The sequence below is a fragment of the Moschus berezovskii genome, chromosome 10, assembly GCF_049115385.1.
Source record: "Moschus berezovskii isolate FMDL1 chromosome 10, NW_MosBer_1.0, whole genome shotgun sequence".
NCBI classification, from domain to species: Eukaryota; Metazoa; Chordata; class Mammalia; order Artiodactyla; family Moschidae; genus Moschus; species Moschus berezovskii.
Genome location: NC_142469.1, coordinates 3705691 through 3725501, shown reverse-complemented (window position 1 = coordinate 3725501; position 19811 = coordinate 3705691). Strand labels below are relative to the sequence as shown.

The following is a 19811-nucleotide window of genomic DNA, read 5'->3' as shown; positions in this document are numbered from 1 at the left end:
ATGGAGCAGACATTAGACATGAGCTCTGAGTCTTCACAAACAATCCAGATAGGCACTACACAAAAAGTAACCAGGGAACACAGGGAACTTTGTCAAATCCAAGATTTGGACTCTGTGAAAGACCATCTGAAAAGCGCAAATGACACATCCCAACCTGGGAGACAACTGTTAGCATACACAGAGTTTAGGCAGCATTTGGTTCCTAATACACAAACGACTTGAAGCTCAACATTCAGAAAACAAAGATCATGGCATCTGGTCCCATCACTTCATGGGAAATAGATGGTGAAACACTGGAAACAGTGTCAGACTTTATTTTTGGGGGCTCTAAAATCACTGCGGATGCTGAGTGCAGCCATGAAATTAAAAGATGCTTACTCCTTGGAAGGAAAGTTATGACCAGGCTAGATAGCATATTAAAAAGCAGAGACATTACTTTGCCAACCAAGGTCCGTCTAGTCAAGGCTATTGTTTTTCCTGTGGTCATGTATGGATGTGAGAGTTGGACTGTGAAGAATGCTGATCGCCGAAGAATTGATGATTTGAACTGTGGTGCTGGAGAAGACTTTTGAGAGACCCTTGGAATGCAAGGAAATCCAACCAGTCCATTTTGAAGGAGATCAATCCTGGGTGTTCATTGGAAGGACTTATGCTAAAGCTGACAAGGCTGTATATTGTCACCTTGCTTATTTAACTTATATGCAGAGTACATCATGTGGAACACTGGGCTGGAAGAAGCACAAGCTGGAATCAAGATTGCCGGGAGAAATATCAATAACCTCAGATATGCAGATGACACTACCCTTATGTCGGAAAGTGAAGAGGAACTAAACAGCCTCTTGATGAAAGTGAAAGAGGAGAGTGAAAAGGTTGGCTTGAAGCTCAACATTCAGAAAACTAACATCATAGCATCTGGTCCCATCACTTCATGGGAAATAGGTGGGAAAACAGTGGAAACAGTGTCAGACTTTATTTTTTTGGGCTCCAAAATCACTGCAGATGCTGATTACACCCAGGAAATTAAAAGACGCTTTCTCCTTGGAAGGAAAGTTATGACCAACCTTGATAGTATATTCAAAAGCAGAGACATTACTTTACCAACCAAGGTCCGTCTAGTCAAGGCTATGGTTTTTCCCGTGGTCATGTATGGATGTGAGATTTGGACTGTGAAGAAAGCTGATCACCGAAGAATTGATGCTTTTGAACTGTGGTGTTGGAGAAGACTCTTGAGAGTCCCTTGTACTGCACGGAGATCTAACCAGTCCATTCTAAAGGAGATCAATCCTGGGTGTTCATTGGAAGGACTGATGCTAAAGATGAAACTGCAATATTTGGCCACCTCATGCGATGAGTTGACTCAATGGAAAAGACTCTGATGCTGGGAAAGTTTGGGGGCGGGAAGAGAAGGGGACAACAGAGAATGAGATGGCTGGATGGCATCAACGACTCTGTGGACATGAGTTTGAGTGAACTCCGGGAGTTGGCGATGGACAGGGAGGCTTGGAGTGTTGTGATTCAAGGGGTCGTGGAGAGTCGGACACCGTGAGCGACTGAACTGAACTGATGCTAAAGCTGAAACTCCCATACTTTGGCCACTTCATGCGAATTGTTGGCTCATTGGAAAAGAGTCTGATGCTAGGAGGGATTGGGGGTAGGAGGAAACGGGGATTTCAGAGAATGAGATGGCTGGATAGTGTCACCGACTCGATGGACATGAGTTTCTGTGAACTCCAAGAGTTGGTGATGGACAGTAAGGACTGGCGTGCTGTGGTTCATGGGGGTCACAAAGAGTTGGACACGACTAAGCGACTGAACTGATCTAAACTGAACACAAATGACATGAACAAAAACGAGCCTGAAGGAGAGATCTGAAGGGACACCAGGCGAAGGAAGGGACACGGAGAGTACACCGAATGATGCCCAGCACTGAGGGCCTGAGAAACAGGGTCTAGGTGCACTCCATGGGCCTCTTGGGACCCGGGACTAGGCCTATTCTCTTTGGAGGCTCAGAGAGATGGACAGTGAGGAAGGGGAAGAGAAATCCTTGGTATTTCTAACACTCACAGCAAATGCTTAGAAGGAGAAGGCAAGGATCAAACCCGCTGAGAGTGACATTCCCTGAAAGGCAATAGCTAGGAGTCCATCTAACCCAGGAGGGAAGCCCCTCTTCTCAGAGAACTGCAAGAGATGGATGAAAGAAGGTGAAGCCCACTAATCCAATGGAAAAGAAGCTGTGCTCACGGATCAGAAGAATTCCTCCTGGGAAGATGATGTCACTTCCCCCTCCCCCAGACTTCCACCGTGGGTCCATCCAGAGGGTCCACGTTCTTCCTCTCAAAATACCAATGGCTGTTCTCAGGGCATGATAACCAAAGAATTCCAAAATGTCTATGGAAACACAAAGGAGAAAAAAGAGTCAATGCTATCTGCCGCAAAGCCCTGAAATGGAGATAGTCGGCTGCCTGATAGCCAACTAGCCTATCACACTAGGATCATCAGGACATCATGGAACTGGGAAGAAAGCAAACACACAGAACCAGATCCATGGAATGGAATTGAGGGTCCAGAATAAACCCAAGCTTCTACGGTCAATTCCTCAACGAAAGGGGAGGGGAGGCAATACGAATGGGAACAAGAGCCTCTGCAACGAAAGGCCATGGGAATTGGAGATGGTTCCATCTCAACAATCACATTGGCTTTTGGTCTCATAGCACCTTAGATTCAGTGAAAGACATCAACACAAAGCCTGAAGTGATGAAACTCCTGGAAATAAGCACGGGCCACAGGCTCCTTAATGTAAGGGACATCTCAACATGTGTGTGTGTGGGGGGGGGAAGCAAAATTGGGTCTCTTCAAGTCAAGGAAAACAGGAAACCAAAGGACACCCACGGGTTTCCGTCCACTTGAACAGCTTTGCAACAGAAAATGTAAGCATTCACAAATCAAAATGGTAACAAACTGAACAGTAAAGAATATTTGCAAGCAGAATATCGGAGGTTGATTCCTACATAAAAGAGACTGAGAACTTACACCAGTACGTCTCCCAGAAGAAATCCCAGACTTATCCCTTCCCCTAACAGCAACTCCGACACCAAAGCTTTACCTCACTCTAAAAGAAACCCTAAAGCCTCACGCTAGGTGAATAATATATATGCGTACATGCATTCACAGGCATGCGAGCATCCACAGGAGAGACACAGAGATGAAGAGACAGACTACATTTGGAAAGGTCAAGAAAGAGACAGAACTAGAGAGACAGACTGAACAATGGAGAGAGGAAATGAGTCGATTTCACAGAATTTGCATAAATCTCACTTGAGTTTGGAAAAGAGTTTGATGCTGGGAGGGATTGGGGGTGGGAGGAAACGGGGACGACAGAGAATGAGATGGCTGGATGGCATCACCGACTCGATGGATGTGAGTTTGAATGAACTCCGGGAGCTGGTGATGGACAGGGAGGCCTGGCGTGCTGTGATTCATGGGGTGGCAAAGCGTCGGACACGACTGAGGGACTGAACTGAACTGAACTAAACTAAACTGATTCACCATAAAGGGTGAAAATGACCCAAGATGACGAGACTCAAAGACAAGGATGCGGGGAGCCATTGTTGGGGCAGTCTCCCCAACCCCTCGAGGCTGAGTGGGACACTTGAGTAGGGCGAGGAAGGTTGATATCAGAGGGGCGATGTCTGAATATTACCTTCCGGTTCTCCCAATGCGGGGGTCAAGAAATAGGCAGCAAGGAGACTGCCTTTTCCCAGGTCCCAGAGCCCATCCAGGCCTGATTCTGTCCCATTCTGTGCTAGGTCAGCCCTGTGTGAAATCTGTCCTTTGGGAAGTCTCAGGGTCCAAGCTGCATGTGATAGCTCCCCAAGGTTTGAACAGGCACTGCAGCTGTTCATAGGCTGACAGACCTAAGCAGGAGATGGGAGAGTGACCCCAACTCTAGAGATGGAAAGACTGGAGAAACCCTGCTGGGCACATGGCTTGCCCAGGGCCACATCACTTCTGAGAAGAAGGAACCTGGGCTGAAAGCAGCTGTGTCCTCAGAATTCAGGCCCTCGCTACACCCAGGTCTCCCCAAGGCTGTGGGGTGAGCTGTGTGGGTGGCACTGTGCCTGCAAGTAGCCTAAGGGCTGGGGGAACAGCCAGAAAACCAGAGGTTCCCTTGGGGAGCTTTGTGGAAGGGACCTCGGCCACGAACCCAGGAAATGATGTCACCTCCTGGCAACAGAACCCAACAGAACCTGCAACTCGGGTACCCAGGCCTCCCCAGCGGAGAGGAGACCCTGGCCAGATCGCTTGCTGTCAGATGTTCTGCTGTTTGCCCCTTCCCAGAGGCCGGGGCCTCAGGCGAGCTCACAGGCAGAGTGTGTGGGAACGCGGATGATGCTGGCTCTGAGCCCCTCCGAGAGGCCTCTGGCCCTTTGGCCAAAGAAACAGAAAGGTAACAATGAAGCCCCAGGCCGGGTCCGACAATCTCTCCCGTCCCACCCGGGGAAGCCTGAGGCCTTCCCCTATGTGTGGATGGGGGTTTCACGGGAGGTGTCTGCTCAAGCAAGCCCAGCCGCATGTGGGTCAGGAGCCCGTGGGCCGCTTGTGTCCACACCCCAGGGGAGAGCAGACTGGGTGGCATGGGGAGATTCCAGGCAGAGCTGGCTGCCCAGCCTGACTTCAGGGGTTCTCTGTCCTCCAGGTGTGTATCTCAGCGGACACTCATATCTGCTCTTTCTGGGAGCAGAAGGGCAGACGGGCAGAAGCAGCAGCCATCCCGGACAGGCTCTGCTAAGAAATATCGAAGCAAAGCTGTCTGATGGTCACTGTCATTGCAGAGAACCCACCCGAAGTGGCCCCTAAGGGGCACACCCCATCCGCCTCCCATAGGAGTGCTCAGACCACCAGCCCCTTGCCCAGGAGGCCCAGTGCAGGCTCCAGGTGGCCACAGAGGTCTCAGCCCAACTGGAGATGAAGAGGAAACGGGCAAAGCCTGCTGCCCAGACGCCACCCAGCACACACCCCGGTGCCCAACTCAGGCTGCCATGGAGCTCAGCACAGCCTGCTCTGAACCAGAGCTCCAAGAAGCCCTGCCTCGGAGGCAACAGAAGGACCTGGAGCCCAGCACGGCAGAGCACAGAGGTGAGGCGGCTGGGGCTGCTGATGTGAGTGTGGGGAGGAGTTGCTGAGCCACACAGGGAGGAGTCCCCCAGAGCTGGGGCTGAGCATGGACCAAAGGCTGGCCTCACACCATCCATCTTGGAGACTGCAGAGAAAACTCCGATGCTGGGCCTTCTTTGCGAATCTCTAGGAAGCGTTCGTGCTGACTTAGGCACATGGCAAGGCTGGCCTGTGTCAAAATTTTCTTCTCTCCAAGTTCTAGCTCTGGCTGTCAAACTCAGCCAGCCTCCACATCAAAGACCTGTCCTTACGGAGGTGAGAGCACCAGGTGCAGAACCCAGGGATCCACTGAGGGGAGATCGAGACCTGAGACGTCCCCTCCCAAAGACACGGTGCCAGCCGGGTACTGGCCAGCACCCTCAGCACATCGGATCTCTACCTGCACGACTCTCAGCCCCAGGCCCCGATATTCCACCCCGCATTCCAGAACCTCCACCTCCACATGCACTTGCCCCTGTTTGGGCTTTTGCGGCAGAACCCGAGTCAGGGCCTGAGTGACCATCTGCGCAGGGGCAGCCTGCCTTGGCTCCTGCCAAGGACTCAGACGCCCACCATGACTGTCCCACCCCTGCAGGGAGAACAGGCACCTGCTCTGGACAGACACCCAGAGCCCTTTCGGCAAATATCTCTTCCAGTGGTGCGGATCGCTCTGCAGCTTCTATCCCTGTGTGTTCCCCAAGGACGCCATCCACTCCCTCCCTACCCAGGGGAGATTGATTCTCTTCCCCTGAGCTGATTTTCGTCAGGATCCTGTGCATCATTCTTGTCGTCTTTTAGGTCTTTTATGGCTTTCTGTATATTTTGCTTTTAATTGTGTGTCAATAAATTTTCCTTCTTTGATGCCATTTGGGAATATGGAAGCCTTCACAATGCTGTGTAAGCATCACCACAGTCTACATTTGGACACTCTCATTCTATCCCCCCTCCCACTTCCCAGCAAAGCCTGGATTCATGGCAATCACTCCCTGTTCCTCTCTCCCCCGCCTGACAACATTGAGTCTTCTCTCTGCATTTCTTCCCATCCTTTCGGGGTCCCAAATCAATGTCAATCACTGAAATGATAGGAAAATGGATTTTGCTCTGAATGAAAGTGAAAGTTATAGTCTCTCAGTATTGTTAGAGTGTTGGCATCCCCATGAATTCTACAGTCCATGGAATTCTCTAGTCCAGAATCCTGGAGTGGGTAGCTTTTCCCTTCTCCAAGGGATTGTTCTGACTCCCCACATATTTTAAGACCTAACTGGAGAATTCTGGTTTCTAAATCATTTGAAGGAGACTTTGGGTATCTGAAAGGACAGTGTAGATCCTTTCAAGATGTCATCTGTCAAATGAAGGGCCAAATGAAGCCCTCTCGGCAAATGTGGTCAGAATCTCCAGGTAGGCAGTGCTGTTGTAAATGGGGCACCGCAGGCACAAGGGAAATGCTGCGTTCTTCCACTGGCACAAACAAACTCACAAAGAGAAACCAGTCAGGAGAAATAGAAACATAAATACACGCCAACAAAGGGACAAGTGTTCCTCAGAACACAAGGACAGAGAAAGCACCAATATCCTTGTGACCCCCAAATACTAGAGAAAATCAATGATCGGGAAGGAAACAGAAAAACATGTGCAGGTCCAATGAGAGGCTACGGGAAAAGGGGATGGCTCCATCTGAACTATCACATTGGCTTTTGGTCTCATAACACCTCAGATTCAGTGAAAAACATCATTTTGGAGGGGATATCTCAGGTTTCGATCTCCCCTCAGTGGATCTCTGGGTCCTGCACCTGGAGCTCCCACCTGCATAGGGACAGGTCTTGAACGTGGAGGCTGGCTGAGTTTGATGGCCAGAGCTAGAGGTGGGAGAGAAGAAAAGTTTGCCACAGGCCAGGCTTGCCATGTCCCTAAGTCGGCACGAAGGTTTCCTAGAGATTCGCTAAGAAGGCCCAGCATCGGAGTCTTCTCTGCAGTCTCCAAGATGGGTGGTGTGAGACCAGCCTTTGGTCCATGCCCAGCCCCAGCTCTGGGGGACTCCTCCCTGTGTGGATCAGCACCTCCTCCCCACACTCACATGCAGCAGCACCCAACAGCCTCACCTCTGTGCTCTGCCTTGCTGGGCTCCAGGTCCTCCTGCTGCCTCCAAGGCAGTGCATCTCGGAGCTCTGGGTCAGAAGCGGCTGTGTTGAGCTCCTGGGAGCCTGAGTCTGGGCCCTGGGGTGTGTGCTGGGTGAGGTTTGGGCAGCCGGCCTTGCCCGCTTCCTATTCATCTCCAGTTGGGCTGACCCTCCATGGCAACACTCACCTGGAGCTTGCACTGGGCCTCCCTGGCAGGGGGCTGGTTCTCTGAGCCCTCCCTCTGGGAGATGGATGTGGTGTGCCCCTCAAGGGCCACTTAGAGTGGGACGCTCTGCAATGACAGTGACCATCAGCCAGCCCTGCTTCGATATTTCTGAGCTGAGCCTGGCCAGGATGCCTGCTGCTTCTGCCCGTCTGCCCTTCTGCTCCTAGAAAGAGCAGAGAGACCAGTGTCCACTCAGATACCCACCCGGGAGGACAGAGACCCCCCTGAGGGCATGAGGTCAGCCTGGGCAGCCGGCTCTGCCTGGACTCTCCCCATGCCACCCAGCCTTCTCTCCCCTGGGGTGTGGCCACAAGCCTTCCACGGGCTCCTGACCCACATGTGGCTGGGCTTGCTTGAGGCAGACACACCCCGAGAAACCCCCGTCCACACACAGGGAAAGGCTTAAGGCTTCCCCGGGGGGGATTGGAGAGGTGGCTGGAACGGCCTGGGGATCCTCTGTTACCTTTCTGTTCCTAAGGGTAAAGGGCCAGAGGCCTCTCGTGGGGGCCCTGAGCCAGCGTCGACCGCGTTCCCACACACTCTGCCTGTGAGCTCGCCTGATGCCCCGGCCTCTGGGCAGGGGCAAACAGCAGAACATCTTGACAGCAAGCCATCTGGCCGGGGGCTCCTCTCCGCTGGGGAGGCCTGGATACTCAGGTTGCGGGTTCTGTTGGATTCTGTAACTAGGAAGTGACATCATTTCCTGGGTTCGTGACCGAGGTCCCTTCCACAAAGCTCCCCAAGGGAACCCCTGGGTTTCTGGCTGTTCCCCCATACCCTTAGGCCAAGTGCAGGCACAGTGACACCTACCCATTAACCCCACAGCCTTGGGGAGACCTGGGTGCAGCCAGGGCCTGAGCTCTGAGGACACAGCTGCTTTCAGCCCAGGCTCCTTCTCAGAACTGATGTGGCCTGGGAAAGCCATGTTCCCCGCAGGATTTTCCCAGTCTCTCCACCTGCAGAGTGGGGGTCACTCTCCCTTACTTTCCTAGGTGTGTCAGCCTACGAACAACTCCAGTGCCTGTTCAAACTTTGGCCTGCTATCATTGGGGTTTGGATACTGAGACTTCTCAAAGGACGGATTCAACATATGGCTGACCTAGCACAGCATGGGGCCGAATCAGGCCTGCATTGGTTCTGGGACCTGGGAAAAGGCAGTCCCCTTCCTGCCTATTTTTGGCCCCCGCATTGGGAGGACCGGAAGGTCATATTCAGACATTGCCTCCTCTGATATCAACCTTCCTCGTCCTCCTCAGATGTACCATTCAGGCTCAAGAGGTGGAGGAGGCTGCCCCAACAGTGGCTCCCCTCATCCTTGTCTTTGATTCTCATCATCGTGGGTCATTTTCCCCTGTGCAGAGGGAATAGGCACTGTCATTGTTTCCAACCTCAGGAGAGATTCAATCAAATTCTGTAACATCGACTCATTTCTTCTCTCCATTGTTCAGTCTCTCCCCCTCCTTCCGGCTCTTTCTTGACCTTTCCAAATTCAGTCTGTCTCTTCCTCTCTGTGTCTCTCCTGTGGATGCTCGCATGCCTGTGAATGCATGTACGCATGTATATTGTTGACCTAGGGTGAGCCTTTAGGATTTCGTTTCTAGTGAGGTAAAGGTTTGGGGTTGGGGTTGGGTTTGGTGTAGGGGAAGAGATAGGTCTGGGGTTTGTATTGGAGATGTAATGGTGTGAGTTCTCAGTCTCTTTTACGTGGGATCCCCTTCTCCGATATTCTGCTTGCAAATATGTTTTGTGTTCAGTTTGCTACAATTTTGATTTGTGAATGCTTAGCTTTTCTGTTTCAAAGATGTTCAAGTGGATGGAAGCCTGTGGGTGTCGTTTGGTTTCCTGTTTCCTTGACTTGAGGAGTCCCAATTTTGCTTCTTCCCCATCCCACACATGTTGAGAAGACCCTGACATTAAGGGGACGGTGGCCCGTGCTTATTTCCAGGAATTTCATCACTTCAGGCTTTGCGTTGATGTGTTTCACTGAATCTGAGCTGCTATGAGACCAAAAGCCAATGTGATTGTTCAGATGGAACCATCTCCAATTCCCATGGCCTTTCATTGCAGAGGCTCTTGTTCCCATTCGTATCGTCTCCCCTCCTTTGGGGTCGAGGAATTGACCGTAGAAGCTTGGGTTTATTTCTGGACCCTCAATTCCATTCCATGGATCTGTTTCTGCGTGTTGGATTTCTTCCCAGTACCATGCTGTCCTGATGATCCTAGTGTGATAGTCTAATTGGCTATAAGGTAGCCTGCTATGTGCATTTCAGGGCTTTGCGGCCGATTGCATTGACTCTTTTGACTCCTTTGTGTTTCCATAGACATTTTGGAATTCTTTGGTTATGATGACCTGAGAACAGCCGTTGGTATTTTGAGAAGAAGAGCGTGAACCCTCTGGTTTGCCCCATGGTGGGGTTCGGGGGGAGGGTTAGTGACATCATCTTCCCAGGAGGAATTCTTCTGATCCGTGAGCACAGCTTCTTTTCCATTGGATTAGTGGGCTTCACCTTCTTCCATCCATCTCTTGCAGTTCTCTGAGAAGAGGGGCTTCCTTCCTGGGTTAGATGGACTCCTAGCTATTGCCTTTCAGGGAATGTCACTGTCGGTGGGGTTGACCGTTGCCTTCTACTTCTAAGCGTTTGCTATGAGTGTTAGAAATACCAAGGATTTCTCTTCCCCTCCCTCACTGTCCATCTCTCTGAGCCTCCAGGTAGAACAGGCCTAATGCAGCATCCCACGGGGCTCGGGGAGTGCAGCTAGACCATTTTTCTCAGTCCGTCAGTGCTGGGCATCATTCGGTGTACTCTCCGTGTCCCTTCCTTCGCCTGGTGTCCCTTCAGACCTCTCTTTCACGCTTGTTTGTGTTCATGTCGTTTGTGTATTAGGAGCCAAATCCTGCCTAAGCTCTGTGTATGCAAACAGCTGTCTCCCAGCGTGAGATGTGTCGTTTGCGTTTTTCAGACAGTCTTTCTCAGAGTCCAAAACTTGAATTTGACAAAGTTCACTGTGCTCCCTGGATACTCTTTGTGTAGTGCCTTTATGTATTGTGTGTGAAGACTCAGAACTCATGTCTAATGTCTGCTCCATTTCCTTCTGGATTTGTGAACCGTTTTGCATGGAACATATGTCTAGGAATCCTTTGAAGTGCATTTGATGAGAGGTGTCAAGTTTCCATGGACATGCATGTCATCCCCTCTGGTTTCCAAATGCGTTCCTCCTAAACAGTTTTGGAGACCTTCTCGGATAGATGGGTGTTTTTCAGCTTACATTTCCACAGCTGAATGGATTCAGCAGCTCTAGCAGCAGGGACGCTGTGTCCAGTGAAAGGGAGTCGGGTACGTCCTCCCTTTCATCACGAAACCCCAGGTCGGGTTGACAGGGCGCTGATCTTCCATCTGTGAGCCAGAGGCAACAGGCATCCTTGTGTGCACTTAGCTGTGTGAGCAGCTGAAGGGAGTTTCGTCTCTGCAGGCGCCCAGCAGGCCTGCGGCTTCGGACCGCCAGAGGTGAGCATCTCAGAGGCCAGGAGCAACCATGCAAGAAGTGGAGTGGAATTCACCCTGTGGGTGAGCAATGATCGTCAAGAGATGCTCCTGTGGCACTTTGATGGGTCCGGCATACTCTTCTCCCAGAGAGCGAGAGAGATGTCTATGGGCTCTGCTAGGCCCTCTGCCCCCTCTTGTGGTCCCAAAGGCTGGTTGTCACGATCCTGAGCACCTAGCTCTGAGATGATGACCACCGCCACCTGCATTGTGTTTCCCTTTGCCCACGTGTCCATGCAAAGCGTCAGGCCGTCTCTGGGCTAAACTAGCCATCTGCATTGCCTCTCACTGACCCTGTACATGTTTCTTCTGTTTCCTTTCCGATCACTGATTTTCTCGAGCTTTTTGGGGCCACTCGGATGGTGGGTCTTTCTCTGGCCTTGTGTTCTGGGGAACACTTGTCTCTTTGTTGGTGTGGGTTTACCTTTCAATTTCTCCTCCCTGTTTTTTTGTTGTGAGTTTGTTTGTGCCAGTGGAAGAACTCAGCATTTCCCTATTGCCTGTGGTGTCCCACTTACAACAGCACTGCCTACCTGCAGATTCTGAACACATTTTCAGAGAGGGCTTCGTTTGGCAGATGACATCTTGAAAGGACCAACACTGTCCTTTCAGATACCCAAAGGCTCCTACTAATGACATAGAAATCAGCATTCTCCAGTTTGGTCTTGCAATATGTGGGGAGTCAGAACAATCCCCTGGAGAAGAGAAAAGCTACCCACTCCAGGATTCTGGCCTAGAGAATTCCATGGACTGTAGAATTCATGAGGATGCCATGACTCTAACAATAGTGAGAGCCTATAACTTTCACTTTCAGTTAGAGCAAAATCCAGGTTCCTATCATTTTAGTGATTGACATTGATTGGGAATCCCGAAAGGATGGGAAGAAATGCAGAAAGAAGAAGACTCAATGTTGTCAGGCGGGGGAGAGAGGAACGGGGAGTTCTTGCCATGAATCCAGGCTTTGCTGGGAAGTGGGGGGGTATAGAATGAGTGTGTCTGAATGTAGACAGTGGTGATGCTTACACAGCATTGTGAAGACCTCCATATACCCAACTGGCATCAAGGAAGGAAGCTTTATTGACACACACTTTCGAGCAAAATATACAGAAAGCCATAAAAAAACATAAAAGATGAGGAGAAAGATGCTTAGGAGCCTGATGAAAATCAGCTCAGGGGGAGGGAAGTCAATCTCCCCTGGGTGGTGAGGGAGTGGCCGGCCTCCACGGGGAAAACACAGGGATGGACGCTGCAGAGCCAACTGCAGCCCTTGACGAGGTGGTTGCCGAAAGGGTTCTGTGCCTCGCTCCAGAGCAGGTGCCTGTTCTCCCTGAAGGGGTGGGACAGTCATGGTGGGTGTCTGAGTCCTTGGCAGGAGCCAGGGCACGCTGCCCCTGCGCAGGTGGTCAGTCAGGCCCTGACTCGGTTTCTGCCACCAATGCCCAAGCAGATGAAAGTGCACATGGAGGTGGAGTTTCTGGAAGGCAGGGTGGGCCATCGGGGCCTGGGGCTGGGTCTCGGGCAGGCACAGAGATCAGATGTGCTGAGGGTGCTGGCCAGTCCCCGGCTGGCCCCGTTCCTTTTGGCGGGTACGTCTGAGGTCTCAATCTCCTGTCATTGGATCCCTGGGTCCTGCATCTGGAGTTCTCACCTCCGTAGGGACAGGTCTTGGATGAGGAAGCCGGCAGAGTTTGACGGTCAGAGCTGGGGGAGAAAAAAAGTTTGCCACAGGCCAGCCTTGCCATGTGCCTAAGTGGGCATGAAAGCTTCCTAGAGATTCACTAAGAAGGCCCAGCATCGGAGTCTTCTCTGCAGTCTCCAGGATAGGTGGTGTGAGGCCAGCCTTTGGTCTAGGCGCAGCCCCAGCTCTGGGGGACTCCTCCCTGTATGGCTCAGCGATTCCTCCCCTCCCTCACATGCAGCAGCCACAGCCACTTCACCTCTGTGCTTTGCCTTGCTGGGCTCCAGGTCCTCCTGCTGCCTCCGAGGCAGCACTTCTCAGAGTTCTGGGAGAGAGCCGGCTGTGCTGAGCTCCGTGGCAGCCTGAGACTGGACCCCGGGTTGTGTGCTGTGTGGCGACTGGGCAGCCGGCCTTGCCCGCTTTCTCTTCATCAGCAATTGGGCTGAGCCGTCCATGGCCACGCTCACCTGGAGCCTGCCCTGGGCCTCCCGGGCAGGGGGCTGGGGCTGTGAGACTTCCCTCTGGGAGGTGGATGGTGTTTGCCCCTCAGCGACCACCTCGGGTGGGATGCTCTGCAATGACAGTGACCATCAGCCATCCCTACTTCGATATTTCTGAGCTGAGCCTGGCCAGGATGGCTGCTGCTTCTGCCTGTCTGCCCTTCTGCTCCCAGAAAGAGCAGAGAGACGAGTGTCCTCTCAGATACCCACCCTGGAGGACGGAGACCCCCGCCTGAGGGCGTAAGGTCAGCCTGGGCAGCCAGCTCTGCCGGACTCTCCCCATGCCACCTAGGCTGCTCTTCCCTGGGGTATGGACACAAGCGGCCCATGGGCTCCTAACCCACATGCGGCTGGGCTTTCTTGAGGCATACACAGCCCAAGAAACCCCCGTCCACACACAGGGAAAGGCTTCAGGCTTCCCCGGGGGGGACAGGAGAGGTGGGGGACCCGGACTGGGGCTCCCGTTTTACCTTTCTGTCCCTTCAGGCAAAGCGCCAGAGGCCTCTTGGGGGTGCCCTCAGCCAGCGTCGACCGCCTTCCCACACACTGCCTGTGAGCTCGCCTGATGCCCCAACTCTGGGCAGGGGCAAACAGCAGAACATCTTGACAGCAAGTGATCTAAACGGGGGCTACTCTCCTCTGGGGAGGCCTTGATACACGGGTTGCGGTTTCTGTTGGGTTCTGTTGCCAGTAAGTGACATCATTTCCTGGGTTCGTGGCCATGGTCCCTTCCACAATGCTCCCCAAGGGAACCTCTGGGTTTCTGGCTGTTCCCCCACACTCTTAGGCCAGGTGCAGGCACAGTGACACCCACACATCCCACCCCACAGCCTTGGGGAAACTTGGGTGCAGCCAGGGCCTGAGCTCTGAGGACACAGCTGCTTTCAGCCCAGGCTCCTTCTTCTCAGAAGTGATGTGGCCCTGGGCAAGACATGTTTCCAGCAGCCTTTCCCCAGTCTCTCCATCTGCAGAGTGGGGTTCACACTCCCATCTCCTACCTAGGTGTGTGAGCCTACGAAGAGCTCCAGTGCCTGTTCAAACTTTGGACTGCTATCACGTGAAGCTTGTACTCTGAGAGTTCCCAAAGGACGGATTCCACACAGGGCTGACCTAGAACTGATTGGGGCAGAACCAGGCCTGGATGGGCGCTGGGACCTGGAAAAAGGCAGTCCCCTTCTTGCCTATTTCTTGACTCCCGCATTGGGAGGACCGGAAAGTCATATTCAGACATCGCCCCCTCTGATGTCAAGCTTCCTGGTCCTCCTCAAGTGTCCCACTCAGCCTGGAGGGGTGGGGGAGGCTGCCCCGACAGTGGTTCCCCGCATCCTTGTCTTTGAGTCTCATCATCGTGGGTCATTTTCCCCCTTGCAGGGGGAATAGACACTGTCATTGTTTCCAACCTCAAGAGAGATTCATGCAAATTCTGTGACATCAACTCATTTCCTCTCTCCATTATTCCGTCTCTCACCCTCCTGGATCTTTCTTGACCTTTCCAAATTCAGTCTGTCTCTTCCTCTCTGTGTCTCTCCTGTGGATGCTCGCATGCCTGCGAATGCATGTACACAAGTATAGTGTTGACTTAAGGTGAGGCTTCAGGGTTTGGTTTCGAATGAGGTTAAGGTTTGGGGTTGGAGTTGGTGTGAGGGGAAGGGATAGGTCTGGGGTTTGTTCTGGGAGACGTAGTGGTGTGAGTTCTCAGTCTTTTTTACATAGGAACCACTTCTCCAATATTCTGCTTGCAAGTATGCTTTTGTGTTCAGTTTGTTACCATTTTGTTTGGTGAATGCTTAGCGTTTCTGTTGCAAAGCTGTTCAAGTGGACGGAAGCCCGTGGGTGTCCTCTGGTTTCCTGTTTCCTTGAATTGAAGAGACCCAATTTTGCTTACCCCCCCCCACCCTCGACACACATGTTGAGAAATCCCTGACATTGAGAAGCCTGTGCTTATTTCCAGGAGTTTCATCACTTCAGACTTTGCTTTGAAGTGTTTCACTGAATCTGAGGTGCTATGAGTCCAAAAGCCAATGTAATTTTTCAGATGGAACCATCTCCAGTTCCCACGGCCTTTTGTTGCACAGGCTCTTGTTCACATTCGTATCGCCTCCCCTAGTTTGGCGTCGGGGAATTGACCGTAGAAGCTTGGCTTTATTTCTCGAACCTCAATTCCATTCCATGGATCTGGTTCTGCGTGTTGGATTTCTTCCCAGTACCATGTTGTACTGATGATCCTAGTGTGATAGTCTAATTTGCTATCAGGCAGCCTGCTATGTCCATTTCAGGGTTTTGCATCAGATTACATTTACTCTTTTGACTCCTTTGTGTTTCCAAAGCCATTTTGGAATTCTTTGGTTATAATGCCCTGAGAGCAGCTATTGGTATTTTGAGAGGAAGAGCGTGGACCCTCTGGATTGCCCCACGGTGGGGGTCGACGGAAGGTGGAAGTGACATTATCTTCCCAGGAGGAATTCTTCTGATCCGTGAGCACAGCTTCTTTTCCATTGGATTAGTGGGCTTCATCTTCTTTCATCCATCTCTTGCTGTTCTCAGAGAAGAGGGGCTTCCCTCCTGGGTTAGATGGACTAGCTCTTGCCTTTCAGGGAATGTCACTTTCGGTGGGGTTGATCCTTGCCTTCTCCTTCTAAGCGTTTGCTGTGAGTGTTAGAAACTCCAAGGATTTCTCTTCCCCTCCCTCACTGTCCATCTCTCTGAGCCTCCAGGTAGAACAGGCCTAGTCCAGGGTCCCACGGGGCTCAGGGAGTGCAGCTAGACCGTGTTTCTTTGGCCCTCAGTGCTGGGCATCATTCGGTGTCCCCTCTGTGTCCCTTCCTTCGCCTGGTGTCCCTTCAGAGCTCTCCTTCAGGTTCATTTGTGTTCATGTCGTTTGTGTATTAGGAGCCAAATCCTGCCTAAGCTCTGGGTGTCCAAACAGTTGTCTCCCAGCTTGGGATGTGTTGTTTGCGCTTTTCAGATGGTCTTTCCCAGAGTCCAAATCTTGGAATTGACGAAGTGCACTGTGTTCCCTAGATACTCTTTGTGTAGTGCTTTTCTTTATTGGGTGTGAAGACTCAGATCTCATGTCTAATGTCTGCTCCATTTCCTTCTGGATTTGTGGACCATTTTGCATGGAAAGTATGTCTAGGAATCCTTTGAAGTGCATATGTTGAGAGGTGTCAGGTTTCCATAGACATGCATGTTATCCTCTCTGGTTTCCAAATCCGTTGCTCCTAACCTCTTTGGGAGACCTTCTTGGAAAGATGGGTGTTTCTCAGCTTGCATTCCCACAGTTGAATGGATTCAGCAGCTCTAGCATCAGTGACGCTGTGTCCAGTGAAAGGGGAGTTGGGTGTGGCCTCCCTTTCAGCACCGATCCCCAGGTCGGGTTGACAGGGCGCTGATCTTCCATCTGTGAGCCAGAGGCCACAGGCATCCTTGTGTGCCCTTGGCTGTGTGAGAAGCTGAAGGAAGTTTCGTCTCTGCAGGCGCCCAGCACGTCTGCGGCCTCAGACCGCCAGAGGTGAGCATCTCAGAGGCCAGGAGCCACTGTGCCAGAAGTGGAGTGGGATCCACCCTGCGGCTGGGCACTGATGGTCAAGAGATGCTCCTGTGGCACTTTGATGGGTCCGGCACACTCTTCTCCCAGAGAGAGAGAGAGAGATGTCTCTGCACTCTGCTAGGCCCTCCGCTCCCTCTTGTGGTCCCGAAGGCTGGTTGTCAAAATCCTGAGCACCTAGCTCTGAGATGATGACCACCGCCACCTGCACTGTGTTTCCTTTTGCCCACGTGTTCATGAGAAGTGTCAGGCCGTCTCTGAGCTACACTTGCCATGTGCATGGCCTCTCATTGGACCTGCACATGTTTCTTCTGTTTGCTTCCCGATCACTGATTTTCTCGAGCTTGTGGGGGCCACTCGGATGGTGGGTCTTTCTCTGGCCTTGTGCTCTGAGGAACACTTGTCCCTTTATTGGTGTGGGTTTATCTTTCCATTTCTCCTGCCTGGTTTATTGTTGTGAGTTTGTTTGTGCTGGCGGAAGAACTCAGCATTTCCATTGTACCTGAGGTGTCCCACTTATAACAGCACTGCCTACATGGAGCTTCTGAGCACATTTGCCGAGAGGGCTTTGTTTGGCAGATGACATCGTGAAAGGACCTGCAGTGTCCTTTCAGATACCCAAATGCTCCCTCAAATGACATAGAAACGAGAATTCTCCAGTTTGGTCTTCCACTATGTGGGGAGTCAGAACAATCCCCCGGAGAAGGGAAAAGCTACCCACTCCAGGATTCTGGACTAGAGAATTCCATAGACTGTGGAATTCATGGGGATTCCGAGACTCTAACAGTACTGAGACACTATAACTTTCACCTTCATTCAGAGCAAAAATCAGTATCCTATCATTTCAGTGATTGGCATTGACTGGGGACCCCAAAAGGATGGGAGGAAATGCAGAGAAGAGATTCAGTGTTGTCAGGTGGGGAATAGAGGAACAGGGAGTGCTTGCCATGAGTCCAGGCTTTGCTGGGAAGTGGAGGGGGGGATAGAATGAGTGTGTCCAAATGTAGACAGTGGTGATGATTACACAGCATTGTGAATGCCTCCGTATTCCCAGATGGCATCAAGGAAGGAAACTTTATTTACACACACAAGCAAAATATACAGAAAGCCATAAAAGACATAAAAGATGAGAAGAAAGGTGCCTAGGAGCCTGATGAAAATCAGCTAAGGGGAAGGGAATCAATCTCCCCTGGGTGGGGAGGGAGTGGACGGCGTCCACAGGGAACACACAGGGATGGAGGCTGCAGAGCCAACCACGCCCCTGGACGAGGAGTTTGACGAAAGGGCTGTGGGTCTCTGTCCAGATCAGGGGCCTGTTCTCCCTGCAGGAGTGGGACAGTCATGGTGGGCGTCTGAGTCCTTGGCAGGAGCCAGGGCAAGCTGCCCCTGTGCAGGTGGTCACTGAGGCCCTACTCGGGTTCTGCTGCCAAAGCCTGAGCAGGTGCAAGTGCACGTGGAGGTGGAGGTTCTGGAAGGCGGGGTGGGACATCGGGGACTGGAGGTCGTGTAGGCACAGAGCTCCGATGTTCTCAGGGTGCTCTCCAGTACCCGACTGGCCCCATGTCTTTGGGAGGGGACGTCTCAGGTCTCGATATCCCCTCAGTGGATCTCTGGGTCCTGCACCTGGAGCTCTCACCTCCGTAGGGAGAGGTCTCGGACGTGGAGACCAGCTGAGTTTGAAGGCCAGAGCTAGAGCCGGGAGAGAAGAAAAGTTTGCCACAGGCCATCCTTGCCATGTGCCTAAGTGGGCATGAAAGCTTCCTAGAGATTTGCTAAGCAGGCCCATCATCGGAGTCTTCTCTGCAGTCTCCGAGAGGGTGGTGTGAGGCCAGCTTTTGGTCCAGACCCAGCCCCAGCTCTGGGGGACATCTCCCTGTGTGTCTCAGCACCGCCTCCCCACGCTCACATGCAGCATCCCCAACCACCTCACCTGTGTGCTCAACCATGCTGGCCTCCAGTTCCTCCTGCTGCCTCTGAGGCAGGGTTTCTCGGAGCTCTTGGTCAGAGACTTCTGTGCTGAACTTTGTGGCAACCTGAGACTGGGCCCTGGGGAGTGTGCTGTGTGGCGTCTGGGCACCAGGCCTTGCCCGCTTCCTCTTCATCGCCAGTTGGGCTGAGCCCTCCGTGGCCACGCTCACCTGGAGGTTGCCCTGGGCCTCCCGGGCAGGGGGCTGGTTCTCTGAGCCCTCCCTCTGGGAGGTGGATGGGGTGTGCCTCTCAGGGGCCACCTCGAGTGGGACACTCTGCAAAGACAGTGACCATCAGCCAGCCCTGCTTTAATATATCTGAGCTGAGCCTGGCCAGGATGCCTGCTGCTTCTGCCCGTCTGCCGTTCTGCTCCCAGAAAGAGCAGAGAGACGAATGTCCGCTCAGATACCCACCCTGGAGGACGGAGACCCCCCTGAGGGCGTGAGGCCAGAATGGGCAGCTGGCTCTGCCTGGACTCTCCCCATGACACCCAGCCTTCCTTACCCTGGCTTGTGGACACAAGCGGCCCACGGGCTCCTGACCCACATGCGGCTGGGCTTGCTTGAGGCAGACACACCCCAGGAAACCCCCGTCCACACATAGGGGAAGGCCTCAGGCTTCCCCGGGTGGGACGGGAGAGGTGGCCGGACCCGGCCTGGGGCTCCGGGGTGGGCCCTGAGCCAGCGTCGACCGTGTTCCCACACACTCTGCCTGTGAGCTCGCTTGAGGCCCCGGCCTCTGGGTAGGGGAAACAGCAGAACATCTTGACAGCAAGCTATCTCTCCAGGGGCTCCTCTCCACTGGGGAGGCCTGGATACCCGGGTTGCGGGTTCTGTTGGGTTCTGTTGCCAGGAAGTGACATCATTTCCTGGGTTCATGACCGAGGTTCCTTCCACAAAGCTCCCCAAGGGAACCTCTGGGTTACTTGCTGTTCCCCCACGCCCTTAGGCCACGTGCAGGCACAGTGCCACCCACATAGCCCACCCCACAGCCTTGGGGAGACTTGGATGCAGCCAGGGCCTGAGCTCTGAGGACACAGCTGCTTTCAGCCCAGGCTCCTTCTTCTCAGAAGTGATGT

The 19811-nt window shown here is 52.7% G+C and overlaps 2 pseudogenes; both read right to left on the bottom strand.

The window, feature by feature from the left end:
- Positions 1-4716: 4716 nt before the first annotated feature.
- On the bottom strand, positions 4717-13501 carry LOC148776275 (uncharacterized; annotated as a pseudogene).
- A 4284-nt stretch (positions 13502-17785) lies between these two features.
- On the bottom strand, positions 17786-18867 carry LOC148776274 (uncharacterized; annotated as a pseudogene).
- Between the last annotated feature and the right edge of the window lie 944 nt (positions 18868-19811).